The sequence below is a fragment of the Microcaecilia unicolor genome, chromosome 9 (genome assembly GCF_901765095.1).
Source record: "Microcaecilia unicolor chromosome 9, aMicUni1.1, whole genome shotgun sequence".
In the NCBI taxonomy this organism is placed as follows: domain Eukaryota; kingdom Metazoa; phylum Chordata; class Amphibia; order Gymnophiona; family Siphonopidae; genus Microcaecilia; species Microcaecilia unicolor.
In genome coordinates, this window is record NC_044039.1 from 42490637 (window position 1) to 42509097 (window position 18461).

Consider the following 18461-nt stretch of genomic DNA (forward strand, 5'->3'; position numbering starts at 1 on the left):
ACAGAAAGGTGATATATCAAATCCATGACCAGTGGCATAGCCACATGTGGGCCTGGGTGGGCCAGGGCCCACCCATTCAGGTCTCAGGCCCACCCAACAGTAGCACACGTTTAGTGGTAGCTGGTGGGATTCCAAGCTCGGCCAGTTGAAGACTTTCTCCTGATGGTAATGAAAACGCTACTCTCTACAATATCGGCACCTGCGCATGCTGCTTCAGACTGCCAAGGTGGAAAGAAGCATTTTCCCACCAGCTGAGATATTTTTTGGGTGGTGGTTGGGGGGGGGGGGAGAACACTTGGTGCCCACCCACTTCTTGCCTAGGCCCACCCAAAATCTGTTGTCTGGCTACGCCCCTGTCCATGACCCTTTACGCTTAATAGAATTAACAAGTAGACAAGTTGATAGGGAAGGGATTTGATTTAGCTCACACCTTTTTTTTAGAAATAGCTGAATATATTTCCCAATGGGTAGAGTTAACCATCTGGACTAGGTCAGAAGGAAGCGCTAGAAAAACATGGAAATGGAGAAGGGAAAGAACAGAGCTAATGACCCAGTTCCTACAAGCTGAAGGGTCACCCTTTTTTTTTCCCCCGTTACATTTGTACCCCGCGCTTCCCCACTCATGGCAGGCTCAATGCGGCTTACATGGGGCAATGGAGGGTTAAGTGACTTACCCAGAGTCACAAGGAGCTGAAGTGGGAATTGAACTCAGTTCCTCAGGACCAAAGTCCACCACCCTAACCACTAGGCCTATCCTCCACCATGATAATGTGCCTTACCAGCCCCCACCCCACCCAAAAAATTGAATCCTTCGCTTGTCGTCTTTCTCCCCTTCAAGTGTAACCATTTCCCACTTCCTCTTATCAGATCTTTTTTCTCCTAGGAGCTGAGAGATATTGGCATTTGTACTCAGCTGAATGGAGCTGTTTACAGTCCTAGAGTGGCAGGTTTCAGAGGGGCAGTTTGGTTTTGTGCATCACTGAAACTAGCTTAAATGTGAGGTGAGGCAAATTGAAGCTTAATGTTAGTCTTATTTTTATGTTATGTGTTAAACACTGCTGCTGTGACTGTGGGGTAGGTCTTCAGTGGTAATAAGACTTTGCTAGTTAGGCAATAAAATTATTTAAGGTTTGTTTTTGCACCTATTGTGTTTCTGTTTAATTGCATCTTATCGTACTCTGCCTTGAATTCACTCAGAGAAAAGCAGGATATAAATGCCTTTTAAATTAAGTTAAACATTTTTTGTTGCTGTTGTTCGTTGCTTCATAGCTGTCTTCTCATCCAGTATACGCAGGTTCCCCGTCTTTCCCAGTAGAAAGAGTGGCCCCAAGGCCACTATAATTTCATTTCTTTGTATATCACATCGGTGCTGTCCAAAGACCAGCTAATGAGATTCCACCGATAGCTGTTTGTGTTGTGAATTGAGTGGGTGAGTGTGGGTGCTTTCTTTTCTTCCTCCCTTATAACTCAGAAGGAGCTTGAGGCACAGACCTATAACTGTTGGGGGCCTAGTCAAGGAGGTGATTTTTCTACTTTGATGATCACTGGGGGTTGGTGTGGAGGAAAAAGCTATGGGCCTCTTTTACCAATCTGTGGCCAAAAGGGGCCTGCGCTGGCATCAGTGCGTGTTTTTCATGCAAGCAGAGGCCCCCTTTTACCATAGCAGGTAAAAGGGAAGTCTTTCTTTCCTGCAGGAAATGGTCATTTGGCAAGTAAGGCACTTGCTGTGCAGCCATGTCAGGGGGAGCCTTTACCGCCACCCATTGAGGTGGTGGTAAGGACTCCTGCACTAACCCAGCGGTAACCAGGCAGCGCACAGCACTGCCCAATTACCAATGAGCACACACCGGCGCTACAAAAATAGATATATTTTTGTAGCATGGGATATGACGGGGTGGGAAGTACCGTCAGGCTGCTGCAGTAGCCTGGCGGTACTTCCTGTTTAGCGAGCGGTAAGCCCGCGTTGGGCTTACCACCGCTTAGTAAAAGGGGCCCTATGTAAGCTGTAGAGATAAATGGGACACTATGAGAGAGATACAGAACCTAGGCTCTTTAAAATGTGAAAAGCTATGTGCCTTAATTTCTTGTTAAAACCTTTTGAAATATGTAAGCACTTGTAATTTCCAATAAAAAAAACAACATAAAGACCGCATGTAATATAAAGTGGAGGAGCAGCCTAATGGTTAATGCAAAGGCCTGGAAACCAGGAGAAGCAGGTTCAGTTCCCACTGCAGCTCCTTGTAACTCTGGGGTAGAAAATAAGTACCTTTATATAATATATAAACTGCTTTGATTGTAACCACGGAAAGGCGGTATATCAAATCTCATCACTTTCCCTTTCCCTAATTCTTGATCTATGTAATATGAAAGGTGAACAGGGTTTCCATCTTATATGGTGTAGGCCAAGCCAGGCCTGATCTAGCTCCCAGTTCAATCTGTGGACTTCTACTTCCAGTGTCTGAAGAAAAGCAGAAAACTGAAGAGCCTTATTCAGGAAAGACAGGGACTACAACTCCTAAGAGGCAATATGGCAAAAGCCAGGGCTGTCTCCTCTGTCCCTCACAGAGTCTAGTGATATGATACAGACCCCTCTGCATCCCCTATATGCACAGGAGACATTATGAGCCTGTTTCAGCGAGAACATATTGTTTACTGTTGGTTTGAAATAGAAAAAAAATGAGGTTTTTAAAGTTGTAAATCTCGGTAGCTAGTTATATATAATTAGAGTCCTTTTTTGAGTACATGATTGCAGCTGGAATTGGTTTTCTGAGAAAGTGATGGAAACAGGTTCATTAATTAAAGAAGACTTTGTCTAGAAGAAGCCACAGAGCAGCTGCTATCCATGAGGGGAAGCCAGTAGAAACAAGGAAAACCCACAGAATGAAACAAACAGAATATACAAGTTCCAGCTTTGTTTTCCTGGGATGAAAATTACCCCAGCTTGCGTTGCATTTCCTGGAAAGAGCTTCCCCTGTCGCCTGTTGTTCGGCCTCTGCGGCACACTGGCCTGTCTCCGAGCAGAGACCCTGGAGATTAAACTTCCAAAATTCAGGCACAAAGCCAAAGATTATATGGCTGTGCTAAAGACATAACTTCCCCAGCTGAGCTAGCAGGAGAACCATGCCTGCTTTAGCCATGTGGTTCATTTTCCTTCCTCATATATACAGATTTCATGTGCATCTCTGGAATAGCCATGGTGCTCTTCTAAATTCCCTTCAGGTGGAGACAGGAGACAGCCCACAGCGATAGAAATTCCTATTCTTTTAAGTGGGTTTAATCCTTGTTTTTAGATCACCAGGTCCTCAATATAGGGTCAGGTCTCATATTGTAGGGGTTCTTAACCTCAGCCAAAAGACCACAGACAATGTTGTCAGCCTATCCTACAAACTTTTACACTCAAACCTTATGCAAAAAGCCATGAAGACTGCTCAAGAGACCACAACAAATTCTCGCTCCCCAATAGGAACATCCTTTTAAGTTTTGATAAATTGAAAAAAGTTGCATCTTTTCTTGCAGGCACTCACAAGGTCAGATATTCCAAGAGTGCTTACTGTGAATATATCAATCGTACCAGTTGCTATGAGTTTGGAGATTATTCAGAGTGATTTAGCTTGATATATTCACAGTAAGCGAGATCAATATATTCTTCCATACAACAGGAAGACTCCTGAGGCAGACCGATATGCCGAAACATGGTCATGTTGAGTAGTTGTGTTGACCATGGAGTCATTGTTGTTGAGCAATAAATCTTCTAGACCACACACAGTATCATCGTTTTATTGAGTCACTTTCGCTGTCTGCTTTGTGGTATCTTTTCTGCATGGTTTCTTGTTCTTCTGTACCTTTATAGATTTCCCCATGCCAGTGAACATCCGTGGATAATTCATATTAGGGCTACAGGAGTTCCAGATTTGAACTTTGGGTGCTGGGTGGAGGTAGGATTAGATACCCCCCTACAGGAATCATCAAAGGGTGCTGGGGAAAGGAATCAACTCCCTTCCCCAGATCATCCCTGCCTACATTTATTTTTATTTATTTAAAAATGTATAACCTGTACATCTACAACCCTGAGCAGGGAACAATACACATTCATAATAATAATAGACATTTCACAAAACCTACAACATAATCATAATGTAAAATCCATCTCGGCCTCTTCCCATATCATATTCCTCCTCACACCACATTCCCCTCCTCCTGTACATACTTCCTGTTGCCATGGTAATTCATGCTTATGGCAGGGCTGCCACTAAGCTTGCAAGAGTACTCAAGCTCATAGGACTCCTGTTGACTTTTCTTCTGGGCTTAGGAACTGCTACAGACACCAGTTCAAGCGAACAGGCAATGTCAGCCCCACCTATAACATTTTGCCACTGGAGGCTGCTAGCCACATTACCTAGGCCTAAATTTGGGCTTGGGCTCCAGGGAACACTCCTCCTAGGAAGTCCTTCAGCATCCTTCTTCATGGCAGGTAGTCATCCTCTTTCCCCACTAGGGCTCCAGCACGTTGCCTTTGTGGTATATACATATCCCATCAGCCAGTAAACTCCAAACAAAAGCCTCTTGTATGGGCCAGCACTTCAAAAGCAAGAATTTCCTCCAACTTCCTTTGAAATTTTGAGCTGTGCTAAAAATGAGCTATAGGATAGAATCAAACATCCCTTGTGCAATCCTGGATAGATTTTGTTAGCAGTATATGAGAGAAAATGTTCTATGTGAAATACGTTTAGGTACATAGCTGTGGCTCAGGCATTTCCCAGAACTCTGGCCTCTCTGAGCCAATAGGTTACTTAAAATGGATACCTGATTACTTCTTAAACATGATACTAAGAATCTGAGAGGTAGCAACTTGTTTGAAGATCTTTGTTTCTAAGAATTTTGGAAGAAACTCTTAAAATGACAGAAAACAGCTGGAGCATCAAACCCTTTGAAGCTCAGTATTTATGCGTGAACCTGCAGATAATACAATTAAGGAGGGGGGAAAAACAACACAAAATTAAAGAGACAAGCTTTGAGCTTAAATATTTAGCGCTGGTGGCACAGTCCCAGACAGGAGTAGGAGACATTGAGAAAATAAATTCTAATCGGAGCATCTACAAAGAAACATTGCAAAAGGAATCTCAGAAATGTTTCCAAGAGGAGTCATCCAAGGGTTGGAACAGGCCTTCTCCCCCAGCACCGTTCACAGAAAAAAAACTGGAAGAGAGAGCCAAGAAGAAAGTGCTTCTAAGGAGGTCTGTCATCCACAGAGAAGAAAATGACATTTATAACTTGACTGGGGGAACAGTGCTGTTCAGCAATCTACTGCCAGCATCACAAGTGTTTAAGGCACTGCATTGCTTTGCTGGTAGAAATGCCAAACTTTGTTTTCAGCTAGGCCTCATTTCTGGACCTTATTTTTTGGACTGGATTGCTTGCCTCGCCAAACCTTGTTCAAAATAAGCCAGAGATGCTAAGGGTGCAGAGTAAGATTGAAGACCAATGTGTAAAGTTTTTTTAGCGGTACATCTGGGGTATAAATTTGGAGCCTGAAGCAATGGCAGGTAAAGCAATGGCAGTGGAATTTGAACCCTGGATTTCCTAGTTCTCAGCCTGCTGTACTAACCACTAGACTGGCTACTCCTCAGCTTTAACTTCTTTGTGGTGAATAAGAGCTGTGCACATTTTTTTGAACCTGTGCCTTAATGTTTTTAAAGTTCTCCTTACTGGAGCTGTGCATTAAGGGGTAGATGCATCAAGCAAACGTAAAAAAATCAAAATCGTTAAAGGCCCTAACGATTTTTAAAAAACGAAGAATGCACCAAAAAAAAAAGTCACACATGCTCAGATCGGTATAGAAACGTACAATGTATCAAAGAATCACAATACACATCGTTAATCGGCCCCCAAATCATGCGCAGAGCAGCCAAGCGTTATGTTAGCTGCTCTGCGCATGCCACAAACAGTCAAAACACAGTCAAATCAAAAGCACATGGCTCCCAAATCAAAACAAAAATAAAAAAAAAGGGTCGGGAGGGGGCAAGGGCGCTCATCAGGAGCATCCTGTACGGACGGCCTTGCCCCCCCCCCCCCCCCCCCCCGCTGCTCCCCACTTTCCGCCGCTCCCCCCACCCCGAAAAAGCAAAATTCAAGCAGCCCCTGCCCCCCTCCCTTCCTCACTACTCTCTCACCTCAGCTCCGCCTCCCGACATCCTCCGTCCTGTGCCCCGCCCCCTTTTGGGGTCATCGCCGCCATTCCCCTCCTCCATCGGGCCCCCCTCCCTCTTACCGGGCCCGTGCAGCGCCTCTCTCCTCTGTCCGAAGGCGCTGCACGGGCAAGAAGACAGCTGATGCCTGCCTTCCCCAGCTTCGATGGCGCGTCTTTCTCCTGCTTTCTCCTGCTGGGCCCGCCCCTGTCTGACGTCGGTAACCTACGTAGGTTACTGACGTCAGACAGGGGCGGGCCCAGCAGGAGAAAGACGTGCCATCGAAGCTGGGCGAAGGCAGGCATCAGCTGTCTTCTTGCCCGTGCAGCGCCTTCGGACAGAGGAGAGAGGCGTGCACGGGCCCGGTAAGAGGGAGGGGGGCCCGATGGAAGAGGGGAATGGCGGCGACGACCCCAAAAGGGGGCGGGGCACAGGACGGAGGATGTCGGGAGGCGGAGCTGAGGTGAGAGAGTAGTGAGGAAGGGAGGGGGGCAGGGGCTGCTCGAATTTTGCTTTTTCGGGGTGGGGGAGCGCGGAAAGTGGCGAGCAGCGGGGGGGGGGGCAAGGCCGTCCGTACAGGACGCTCCTGATGAGCGCCCTTGCCCCCTCCCGATCCTTTTTTTATTTTTATTTATTTTTGTTTTTCTGACGTCCTTTGGACCAATCACAGCGCTTTTAGCTCTGCTAATGCGCTGGGATTGGCTCAAAGTTTGTTTATTTTTTCTCTTAATGATTTTTCCTGGCACAGAGCTGACCTAACGAGTGGTCCAGACCTCTCGTTAGTTTTCCTGCCTTTTTCCTGCGTAAAGGCAATCGGAAAAGGTTAGTGCATGTCGTTTCAATGGGGTTTTCACACTAATTGCTCATCTCCATTCCGTTTTTGTTAGCTGCTGGCTTCCTCGGTAAAAGCCCTTTGATGCATGCAACGGATCAAATTTTCCTCGTTGGAGAGTCATTAAAGGCTCATTTAGCTTTAGTGCATCTGCCCCTAAGTATCAGTCTGCCTGGAGTTCTGATAAGAATCAGCAAATAGCATTGTAATTAAATTAGACTCCTGTTCTGCCCTTTCAATGGCCTGGCATCAATTTAAACCAGAGTGTAGAACATCATTATGAGAAGACTCAGAACTCTTGAACCAAACAAAGAAAAATAGCTGAACAAGAGTTTTTGCCTTTCAAACTGGGAGTCTGTTCTCGAGCTCTCTCTTTCTCTGCACGCAAACGAGGCTGGGAGATTTTCAGCCATGCGCTGAATAGTAACACTGTTTATACTTTTATGCTGGTCAACTCTTACTAGTGTCCATAGGAGCCGACTCTGTGGGTGCTTGAGCACCCCCAATATAAGTACATAAGTAATGCCATACTGGGAAAAGACCAAGGGTCCATCGAGCCCAGCATCCTGTCCATGACAGCGGCCAATCCAGGCCAAGGGCACCTGGCAAGCTTCCCAAACGTACAAACATTCTATACATGTTATTCCTGGAATTTTGGAGTTTTCCAAGTCCGTCTAGTAGCGGTTTATGGACTTGTCCTTTAGGAAACCGTCCAACCCCTTTTTAAACTCTGCTAAGCTAACCGCCTTCACCACTTTCTCCGGCAACGAATTCCAGAGTTTAATTACACGTTGGGTGAAGAAACATTTTCTCCGATTTGTTTTAAATTTACTACACTGTAGTTTCATCGCATGCCCCCTAGTCCTAGTATTTTTGGAAAGCATGAACAGAAGCTTCACATCCACCTGTTCCACTCCACTCATTATTTTATATACCTCTATCATGTCTCCCCTCAGCCGTCTCTTCTCCAAGCTGTATAGCCCTAGCCTCCTTAGTCTTTCTTCATAGGGAAGTCGTCCCATCCCCGCTATCATTTTAGTCGCCCTTCGCTGCACCTTTCCCAATTCTACTATATCTTTCTTAAGATGCGGCGACCAGAATTGAACACAATACTCAAGGTGCGGTCGCACCATGGAGCGATACAACGGCATTATAACATACTCACATTGAATGAGTCCAGGGAGGGGTTATTTCCACTGGGCGTAGCACCCCCAATAATTTTGAAATGTTGGCTCCTCTGCTAGTGTCACAGTAGCTTGAAGAGGGTCATATAGCAAAGTACAGCATAGGCAGATTCAGTTCACAGAGGACAATGCTGCAGACTAACTCTTACAGACCAGATAGAGAAGGGGGTGGGGACTAGACTAGCATGCACAGAAGAACAAGGCAAGCCAATAGGAAGAGCCCATAAGATATAAGGATCTGGGACATGTGCTCAGGAAGAGCCTATTACAGAGAACCACAAGATTATAAGGATTTGTAGTTCAAGGGCACAATCTTAAATTAAAGATACAGGTAATGAATCTGTTACAGACAATGCTTTACATATATTCATAAACAACAAACAGCCTGCCTCTGTGCAAATGGGGACAGTACACTCCCTGCTGGTATTGATAGATACCACTATTTAATTCCTGAAAAATATAAACCGTTATGAACATGCAAAGTTCATTAATACTGGTGAATCTTGAAGGTTGACAACTCCTTTCTTGTCTCAAGTTCTCTCTGGTTCAGGTGACTTCTGTCTTGCGGTCTCGCAGGAGCTGAACTGAGAGACAGACAGCACAAACAACAAAAGACATAAAAGAAAGTAAAAGTCTCTTAATCTTGTCGACAGAGTTCCAGAATTTAAATGCATGTTGAGTGAAGAAATATTTTCAATGGTTTGTTTTAAATTTACTACTTAGTAGCTTCATTGCATGCCCCCTAGTCTAAGTATTTTTGGAAAGAATAAACAAGCGATTCACCCCTATCCATTCCACTCCACTCAATATTTTATAGACCTTTATCATATCTCCCCTCAGCTGTCTCTTGTCCAAGCTGAAGAGCCCTGGCCACTTTTGCCTTTCCTCATAGGGAAATCATCCCATCCCTTTTATCTTTTTGTCGCCCTTCTCTGTACCTTTTCTAATTCCACTATATCTTTTTTGAGATCCGGTGACCAGAATTGCACACAGTATTTGAGGTGCAGTCGCACAATGGAACGATACCAAGGTATTATAACGTCATTTTTGTTTTCTATTCCTTCCTAATAATACCTAACATTCTATTTGCTTTCTTAGCCGCTGCCGCACACTGAGCAGAGGGTTTCAACGTATAATCTCGTTTAGACTACTGCAATCTGCTTCTTGCTGGCCTCCCACTTAGTCACCTCTCCTCTCTCCAGTCGGTTCAAAACTCTGCTGCCCGTCTCATCTTCCGCCAGGGTCACTTTACTCATACTACCCCTCTCCTCAAGACCCTTCACTGGCTCCCTATCCGTTTTCGCATCCTGTTCAAACTTCTTCTACTAACCTATAAATGTATTCACTCTGCTGCTCTCCAGTATATCTCCACACTTGTCCTTCCCTACACCCCTTCCCGTGCACTCCGCTCCATGGATAAATCCTTCTTATCTGTTCCCTTCTCCACTACTGCCAACTCCAGACTTCGCGCCTTCTGTCTCGCTGCACCCTACGCCTGGAATAAACTTCCTGAGCCCCTACGTCTTGCCCCATCCTTGGCCACCTTTAAATCTAGACTGAAAGCCCACCTCTTTAACATTGCTTTTGACTCGTAACCACTTGTAACCACTCGCCTCCACCTACCCTCCTCCCTTCCTTCCCGTCCACATTAATTGATTTGATTTGCTTACTTTATTTATTTTTTGTCTATTAGATTGTAAGCTCTTTGAGCAGGGACTGTCTTTCTTCTATGTTTGTGCAGCGCTGCGTATGCCTTGTAGCGCTATAGAAATGCTAAATAGTAGTAGTAGTAGTAGTAGTAGTAGTAATCAACGATGACACCGAAATCCCTTTCCTGGTCGGTAACTCCTAATGTGGAACCTTGCATCACGTAACTATAGTTCGGGATTTTCTTTCCCATATGCATCACTTTGCACTTGCTCACATTAAACGTCATCTGCCATTTGGATGCCCAGTCTCGTAAGGACCTCATGTAATTTTTCACAATCCTCTTGCAATTTAACAACTTTGAATAACTTTGTGTCATCAACAAATTTAATTACCTCACTAGTTACTCCCATCTCTAGATCATTTATAAATGTGTTAAAGAGCAGCAGTCCCAGCACAGACTCCTGGGGAATCCCACTATCTACCCTTCTCCATTGAGAATACTGACCATTTAACCCTACTCTCTGTTTTCTATCCTTTAACCAGTTTTTATTCCACAATAGGACACTACCTCCTATCCCATGACTCTCCAATTTCTTCTGGAGTCTTTCATGAGGTACTTTGTCAAACGCCTTTTGAAAATCCTGATACACAGTATCAACCGGCTTACCTTTATCCACATGTTTGTTCACCCCTTCAAAGAAATGTAATAGATTGGTGAGGCAAGATTTCCCTTCACTAAATCTATGTTGGCTTTGTCTCATTAATCTATGCTTTTGAATATTCTGTGTAATTTTGTTCTTTATAATAGTCTCTACTATTTTGCCCAGCACCAACGTCAGGCTCACCGGTCTATAATTTTCCGGATTCCCTCTGTAACCTTTTTTAAATATCGCCATAAATGGGCTACCCTGAATCTTCCGGTATCACGCTCGATTTTAAAGATAATTTACATATTACTAACAATAGTTCCGCTAGTTCATTTTTCAATTCTATCAGTACTCTGGGATGAATACCATCCGGTCCAGGAGATTTGCTACTCTCTAATTTGTCAAATTGCCCCATTACATCCTGTAGGTTTATAGAGATTTCATTCCGTTTCTTAGACTCGTCAGCTTCAAATACCATTTCTGGCACCGGTATCACTCCCAAATCTTCCTCAGTGAAGACCGAAGCAAAGAATTCATTTAATCTCTCTGCTGTGGCTTTGTCTTCCCTGATCGCCCCTTTTATCCCTCGGTCATCTAGTGGTCCAACCGATTCTTTTGCCGGCTTCTTGCTTTTAATATACCTAAAAAAATTCTTACTATGTGTTTTTGCCTGCAACGCAATCTTTTTTTCAAAGTCCCTCTTTGCCTTCCTTATCAATGCTTTGCATTTGACTTGACATTCCTTATGCTGTTTCTTATTATTTTCTGTCGGTTCCTTCTTCCATTTTCTGAAGGATTTTATTTTAGCTCTTAATAGCTTCCTTCACTTCACTTTTTAACAATGCCAGCTGTCATTTGGTCTTCCTCCCTCCTTTTTTTAATACACGGAATATATTTGGCCTGGGCTTCCAGGATGGTATTTTTGAATAGCATCCATGCCTGATGTAAATTTTTGACTCTTGCAGCTGCTCCTCTAAGGTTTTTTTTTTTCACCATTCTTCTTTTTATCATAGTCTTCTTTTTGAAAGTTAAATGCTAACGTATGGGATATCCTGTGTTTACTTACTCCAAAGCTAATATCAAATCTGATCATATTATGATCACTGTTATCAAGCAACCCCATCACCATTATCTCCCGCACCAGGTCATGCAATCCATTAAGGACTAGGTCTAGAATTTTTCCTTCTGTTATCGGCTCCTGTTCCAGCTGCTCCATAAAGCAATCCTTGATTTTGTCAAGGAATTTTGCTCTAGTATGCCCCAATGTTAGATTTACCCAGTCAATATCTGGGTAATTTAAATCACCCATTATTATGGTGTTGCCCAGTTTATTAGCCTTCCTAATTTCTGATAACATTTCTACATCCGTCTGTTCATCCTGGCCAGGCAAACGATAGTACACTTCTATCATTATCCTTTTCCCCTTTACACATGGATTTTCAATCCACAGGGATTCCAAGATGTGTTTTGTTTCCTGTAGAATTTTCAATCTATTTGATTCAAGGCTCTCCTTAACATACAGTGCTACCCCTCCACCAATTTGATCCACCCTATCACTACAATATAATTTGTACCCTGGTATGATAGTGTCCCACTGGTTATCCTCCTTCCGCCAGGTCTCAGAGATGCCTATTATATCATTTAGTGCAATATATTCTAACTCTCCCATCTTATTTCTTAAGCTTCTGGCATTTGCATATAGACATTTCAAACTATGTTTGTTGTTCCTATTTACATCATGCTCAGTACTTGACTGTATTGAATTGCAATCTTTTGTCTGATTTTTTATTTAAAGGCACCTGATCTACTACGGTCTCTTTTACAACCTCACTATTGGGATACCCTATCTTCCCTGTTTTGGTGATATCTTTGAAAGATACCTTGTTCCGAACCATGTGCTTTTGAATGACTGTGGGCCTTCCCCCAGTTACTAGTTTAAAGCTGCTCCATCTTGTTTTTAATATCTTGAGGCATTTGTGTTACTTTGACTTTTACGTTGTTTAATAGTTTACCTACTGCCTGCTTGTATACTGCTATACCCACTCTGGGAACCATGGCTTTTTCTTGGCGATGAGGGGGAAGAATTAGGGTGACCACCCCATACCTTGTGCTTTGAGAAGGCCATCACTTTGAGCCTCTCGCCCCATCTGCAGTGCCGCTTACTTGCATCTACCTTCAGTCTGGAGTCTGAATGCATGAGACCCTGTGGTCTCTGTTTTGTTTTTGCTGAACAGTTGAGGAGGCAGATGCAAAGGTAAGAAGGGCTCAAGTTTGCAGGGGTTGCTGGGAGAGGGTGTTCTTAACCCCACATTGCTCTATAGAACAACCTAAGAGCTTGCATCAGGGTGTTCATATGTACTGGGTTCTGTCACTTTGATAGCTGGCTTATAGAGGAAGACAGCTGAGGGAATAGAAAAGAGAGGGGAATTGTCTCTGGGTAGCTATGAATGGAGGCTCATGGCCCTTCTTAGGAAAGGTTCCAGATGAGTTGGAGACCAGAAAGAGCAGGGTCAAAAAGTACCCCCTTCCTCCTCAATACTGGAAAGGAATGTATCCATGACATTCTTCTGCCAGATTGCTAAACTGGGGCCTGTGATGCAGTCCAGAGACTTGTAAATGTAGAACAACCTGACTTGGAACCCCTGAGACTTCTAATCCGTAGGATTCTTGGCAGCATGGGGTGAGGGAAGGGAGGGAAGCAGTGGTGGCATCCTGTCCTAAACCAGAAGAAATAGCTAACATTCCCATGGTTTACTGAGTCCTTCCCACTCTGTTCTATTGGGAAATGAAACATCAAAACTAATTGGCAGCAGAACTTTCACAGCAGAGTCTGTTTAATTCAGTGACCTCAAAAGCAAACGGTCATTTCATGATGCCCTTACACTTGTATTCTCTAAATCTTGTACTTTCTCTCACTTTCACTTACAAGAGCCTCTGCCTAGGCCAGTGCTTCCCTATCGTTTTGTGTCTGTGACTCCATAATTGCAGCTAAATAAAATTGTGTAACCCTCTTGGAGGTTCAGAATAATGATGCACCTAGGTCATGACCCCAAAAGCAGTTTTTTTTTATTTCATTTAGGGTCCCAACCCAATTCTATAATGGCATCAAGGCACAAAGATTCCATTATAGAATACTAACGTAAGCCGGCATTGGCATGCCCTTATACACCACGTCAGTGGCAGGTGTAAATATACATGTCTAGAGGGCCTTTTTACTAAGCCGCGTAGGCGCCTACATGCGCCCAACACATGCCAATTTGGAGTTACCACCTGGCTACCGCATGGCCCGTGCAGTAATTTAATTTTTTACACATGTCCGCTACGTGTGCCAAAAAAATATATTTTATCTTCTGGCGTTCAGAGAAAATTGGGTGGTGGCCTGTAGGCAATTATTGTACGGTTAATGCGAGAGACCTTACCACTAAGTTAATGGCTGGTGGTAAGGTCTCAGACCCAAAATGGATGCGCGCCAATTTTTATTTTGCCGCACGTCCATTTTTGGTAAAAAGGCATTTTTTACAGGCGTGTGTCAAAAATAGATCTGCGCATGCCCAAAGCACACCCCTACACTACCGCAGGCCATTTTTCAGTGCACCCTAGTAAAAGGACCCCCCCTAGGCACGCCAAGTGATATGGTGTCATTGTAGTAGTCTATAAAGTACATGCATAACTGGGAGACATGCCTGTGGTCCCATATGTACACCCCCTTTGCAGTTAGGTGCTATGGGACTTAGTTGCTACCTTATAGAATAGTGCCTAGTGCACATAGGTTAATTAATGCCACCTTAGACTTGCATAAGTGGTGCATATGTAGTTGTAGGTGCTTATAGAATTGCCCTAATACTGTTTTACAGCCCTATTTACATTTGCAAATGCATACACTTAAGCCTTCATGTTAGCTTTTATACAGCTTTTATTCTGCAGCTAGATTTTTAAATGGACATTCTCATGCTTAACGTATCAAGCTGTTCTTGTACATATTACACATGCTTTCCTATATGCAAAGGTAAACATGCAACTCATGTAAACTTCTTTATATTAACTCACCCTTATAGAGGCATATACAACTCATCAAGTATTAAGTGTTAAGTTTATTTTGATATGCTACAATTCATGTAAACTTCTTCATATTTCCTCTCACTAATATAGGTATATGCTCATGCTTACATGTGTTCTAAACCATGATATATAGCAGGTCATTTTAGGAGGCTTGCATGGTGTTTCTACTTGTAAATGGCCCAAAACATCTGAGCAGGGATTTTTGGAAAAGCTGCTACTTACATGTTTATGTCCAAAGCATGTATAGTTTTTAAAGGAGCATGTTCCGGACAGGATTTGGGGAGCCTGAAAAGTATTTATGTATTTCCTATTTTGCAATGGAAATACAGTGAAACCTCGGTTTTCGTCGATAATCCATCCGAAAACAATCGGCGAAATCTGAAACCGACGAAAACCAAGGCAATTAACAAGGACGCCCAAAATCATGAGAAGGACGTCCATCTTCCGATACAAATTGGGAGATGGACGTCCTTTTTCAACGAAATCCGAGGCAACCGAAGAAAACCGAGACAAATTTCTAGTTGAAAAAATCAACGAAATCCGAAATCGACGAAAACCGAGGTTTCACTGTATATGTCTATTTCATAAAATTTGGACATCAGCACTCCTGTCAGCTAACTGGTGATTTAGACCTGGCGTACAAGTGTAGGTTGAAAACTGACCACTTACACATGCAAGTACTGAGCCTGACACTTTCAAAGCTTCAAGCGAGGCTGATATATTTTTGCCAAATGGCTGTTCCATCTGGATGAGCTGCAAACCATATGTTTTGCCTTAGAAGTGTTGTGGGGTTTTTGGGTTGTTTTGTTTTTTTTTTTTTCTAATAAAAGGCTCTGTTCTCAATGAACTTTTTGTAAAATACTGTGCAAACTGTGAACCTTCAGACTTTGGTATCCCTTTTTTCAACCTAGAATTGCCTATACAAAAATGTCTTATAGTCAATGCCAGGCTCAAGACCTGGTACCAACACTGAATATCTGGGACAGCCTCCAACCCAGTGGCATAGCTATGAGGGGCCTGGACCCCCCCCCAGCTTGGATCCAGAGCCCCTGATTTGGCAGGTGGGGGTCCCCAACCCCGCCAGCTGAAGCCTTTCTCTAGTGCTGTTCTCTGTGCATTTCCTGCCCTGCTTCCTTTCGCGTCGCATTAATGCTCGGTTTTAGTGAAGCGAGCATGTGCGACACTGCACATGCGCAGTTTCACTAAAACCGAGCATGCATGCAACGTGAGGGGAAGCAAGGAAGGCAATGTGCAGAAAACAGCATTGTAGAAAGGCTTCAGCTGGTGGGGGTTGGGGACCCACACCAGCCAAGGTATGTGGAGTTGTTTAAGGGCGGGAGTTGCGGCAGGGAGGAGGGTCAAACTGTGCCCCCCCACTTTGGGCTCCGGACACCCCAAACGTTGAAATCTGGCTATTCTCCTGCTCCAACCCAGAAGTTATGCGGGTTCCGGCTGATATTCAGTTCTGGCACAGTTAAGCGGGCAAAGATAATCCTGCCTTTTGTGTAGGCAGTGGTGCTAAATATGGCCTCTACATGCATATATACTGGCTCCTCCCTGACACCACCTCTGGATCACCCCAGCAGTATATTCAGTGGCATTGCTCAGTTATGTGTCACTGAATATCGGAGACCTGCCTGCTCATTGTTGTTTAAGAAATTGTGTAAATGCAGCAAGGGCACATTTAACTTTCAGTATTCTGTAAATTGCACACATAAGTAGCAGCTCTACTCATGCCCCTCCCATGCTCCACCCACATGAACACACCTCTAGCATTTATGCACTATGGGCCCGATATTCAGACCTCAGGAGAGCTGGTCTGACTCCTGCAGTCAGCGCTGAGCCTGGATATTCAATGCCGGGCTGTTTCTGGTGACTACCATTGAATATCCGGTTTATTTTTGGCCGGTTTCAACTTAACCGGCCAAGTAAAAGCCTTCCACCTTCCAATTTTATTATATTTTCGAGTGTTTCAATTTTCTTTCCATATAGGTAAAAAAAAATCCCATCAAACAGTACTTAGCTTTCATGTAGATCAGATGTCCCCGCCATTGGCCAGCGTTTCGCAGTACTACTACTACTATTTAGCATTTCTATAGCGCTACAAAGCGTACGCAGCGCTGCACAAACATAGAAGAAAGACAATCCCTGCTCAAAGAGCTTACAATCTAGTAGACAAAAAATAAAGCAAACAAATCAATTAATGTGTAGAGGAAAGAGGAGAGGAGGGTAGGTGGCGGCGAGAGGAAAGAGGAGAGGAGGGTAGGTGGAGGCGAGTGGATACAAGTGGTTACGAGTCAAAAGCAATGTTAAAGAGGTGGGCTTTCAATCTAGATTTAAAGATGGTCAAGGATGGGGCAAGACGTAGGGGCTCAGGAAGTTTATTCCAGGCATAGGGCGCAGCAAGACAGAAGGAGCGAAGTCTGGAGTTGGCAGTAGCGGAGAAGGGAACAGATAAGGAGGATTTATCCAGGGAACGGAGTGCACGGGAATGGGTGTAGAGAAGGACGTGTGGAGAGATACTGGGGAGCAGCAGAGTGAGTACATTTATAGGTTAGTAGAAGAAGTTTGAACAGGATGCGAAAACGGATAGGGAGCCAGTGAAGCGACTTGAGGAGAGGGGTAGTATGAGTAAAGCGACCCTGGCGGAAGACGAGACAGGCAGCAGAGTTTTGAACCGACTGGAGAGGGGAGAGGTGACTAATTGGGAGGCCAGCAAGAAGCAGATTGCAGTAGTCCAAACGAGAGGTGACAAGGGTGTGGATGAGGGTTTTGGTAGAGTGCTCAGAAAGAAAGGGGCGGATTTTACGGATGTTGTAAAGAAAGAAACGACAGGTCTTGGCAATCTGCTGGATATGAGCAGAGAAGAAGAGAGAAGAGTCAAAGATAACCCCAAGGTTTCGAGCTGAGGAGATAGGAGCCATCAACAGAAATAGAAAATGGGGGGAGTGGGGAGGTGGGTTTGGGGGGGGGGGGGGAAAATGAGAAGCTCCTCACCAAACAGGAGAAGGCCTTGAAAGTGCAACTTCACCAACCTTTGCTTAGAGGCCATGTCCGACAAGGCCGACTCCATCCGCGGAGTCACTTCAGATAAGGTCTCCGCTCCAACACCGGGCTGTTCCACTGCCTGCTATAACCAAGCCAGGCAGGCTCTAGCAGCATAACAACTGTATGCAGACGCCCGAACAGTGAGACCTGCCAAATCAAAGGACCGCTTCAGAGCTGAATCAAGCCTGCGGTCTTGAATATCCTTCAGGGCAACACCTCCTTCAACAGGGAGGGTAGTTCTCTTTGTCACAGCCGTGACCAGGGCATCCACTTTAGGCATTGCAAAGTGAGCCAAATGTTCCTCACTCAGAGGGTATAATTGCCCCATAGCCCTGGCAACCTTCAAAGGTCCCTCGGGGTCAGCCCATTGAGCCGAAATAAGCTCTTGGATGGAGTCATGCAAAGGAAAGGCTCGAGCAGGCTTTCTGGTACTAGCCATCCTTGGATTAACAGAGGAGGCTGTGCCACTCCCAGGATCTTCAATCGCGAAGGTTTGTAAGGCATCTGAAATAAGCACTGGCAGCTTCTCGCGGTGGAAAATCCTCACCGCAGACGGATCATCAAGCTCCTGTGGCAATTCTGCACCCGACTCTGGCTCCTCAGCCCAAGAAGTTCTGCCAGATCCCTCAGAATCCTCATAGCCCGACCACGGGGGGGAAAAGGGGGGGCGCCACACTCAGAAGGGGAATTAGCCCTTCTGCGTTTATCAGGAGGATAAGAAACAGGCAAAGCCAACTCCAAAAGGCCAGGATCCACCGGGGGCAGGCAGAGGTTCCGAAGATCCCTGTGGAAGAGCTCTTTTAAGCATGTATGCCCTATGCAGCATTAAAACAAAATCAGGGGAGAAAACCGCTCC

The 18461-nt window shown here is 44.6% G+C and overlaps 1 protein-coding gene across 1 annotated transcript in view; it reads left to right on the top strand.

Moving 5' to 3' along the window:
• CACNA2D4 (calcium voltage-gated channel auxiliary subunit alpha2delta 4) overlaps window positions 1-18461 on the top strand; it is a 531111-nt gene that overhangs the window by 483425 nt on the left and 29225 nt on the right.